Genomic DNA, 1,829 nt, shown 5'->3' with positions numbered 1-1,829 from the left:
CAAGCCATGCCAGGCTCATGAGGGCCATTTTCCCGGTTTCAATGGCATATATATTCCCTACCTGGATGGGATGCTGGCCCGTCGCAGGAATACTCGTTTTTGCCAGCTGAGTGAACTGGAGCAACGTGAAATGAAGTGTTTTGCTCAAGAACACAATGCATTTCTCGGTCCAGGAATTGAAACCACAATTTTACGATCATGAGTCCAACACCCTAACCACTAAACCACATGCCTCCACTACATATATATTCATGTGCACGCACACACACACACACATACATTATCATCATTGGTTGCATGGAACAGATGAAATTCATTAGGACAGGTTTTCTCTGGCTGGGTGCCCTTCCCATCATCAACCCTTAACCTGTGCTTTCCAAGTAAGATTATGTTTCACCATGGTCGGACAGGTTTTCACAGGAAACTAGAAATAAGGAACTCTACTTGTGTGACCGCGATGTTTGTTTATAACTATTGTGTGATGTTGAAGCAAGGGGACACGAACACACACACATCTGACTGGCTTCTTTCAGTTTTTATGTTCAAAACTATCTATAAGGCTCTGATCAGTCCAAGGCTGTAGTAGAAGGCACTTGCCCAAGGTGCCAGACAGTGGGACTGAACCGAAACCACGTGGTTGGGAAGCAAACTTTTAACCCATGCAACCACACTTGTGCCTATAATTATATAGAAACACAGTTTGTTAATGTCCATGTAAGCATTTTATGGAGCTTGCAAATTTCCATATTTTAGACAGAAAATAATAATATCCCTCATATTGTTTTTCGCTAAAAACGTAACCATAGCAAATGGATGGTAAATGATGATTATATATATATACCGGAGTAAGCACATAAATGTGCAACAAGGTGGAAAAAAGAGTACTCAAATACCAGAGGTAGAGTAATATGCTTTATTTAAAAGCAGCAGAAATATAACAGAAAACTGTTACTCGGAGTTTCACGTTCCTGTTCATCAGAGAAACAAAACTGTCTGATGAACGGGTACGTGAAACTCCGAATAACAGTTTTTTGTTATATTTCTGCTTCTTTTAAATAAAGTATATATATAGGAATGGAATTTCAACCATGTTTCGTGGTCTGCTACCACAACAGCTCCTTTATAGGATCCAGTTAGCTCAAGACATCATCATAAATCCTGGGACACTTAAGCAACATTTAGCTACCTTGTAATTATTCCTGTGGATTTTCCTATAAATTGTAAACTCTCTCTCTCTCCATATATATATATATATATATATATATATGTATGTATGTATATGCACAATGGGCTTTTACACTTCTTCCATCTACCATTTGGTATATGTGTGTGTGTGTGTGTCCATCCCAAAGTGATATGACACTCACAAGTGAATGTAAATAGGCTTGTATAGAAATGACAACAGTTTGCTTGAGGACATGAATTGAAAAAAGCGCTAGAAGTCTGCACAGAACATAGATAATTTTAATTACACCAGTCGACCCAATAGAGGGACCAGCTATCCGAGTTGATAGTACCAGGGTAGATAAAGCAATTAAGAGTATGAAGACCGGGAAAGCCCCCTGCCCATCAGGAATCACTGCAGAGATGCTCAAAATATCTGGCAGTGTTGGCTATAGCCTAGTCACCCGTATTACGAACCAGGTGATACACGAAGGAGTCATACCTAATGACTGGTGTAGCAGCATCATAGTCAACTGCTACAAAGGTAAAGGTGATGCTTTAGATACAAATAATTACAGAGGCATCAAGCTGTTAGATCAGGTTATGAAAGTTACAGAGAGGGTCATAGCCCAACTAATTAGGGAGCGAATCAATTTAGATGAGAT

The sequence above is a fragment of the Octopus bimaculoides genome, chromosome 1 (genome assembly GCF_001194135.2).
Source record: "Octopus bimaculoides isolate UCB-OBI-ISO-001 chromosome 1, ASM119413v2, whole genome shotgun sequence".
NCBI lineage: Eukaryota > Metazoa > Mollusca > Cephalopoda > Octopoda > Octopodidae > Octopus > Octopus bimaculoides.
The sequence above is the reverse complement of the archived record's forward strand: the minus strand, read 5'-3'. Positions refer to the sequence as shown.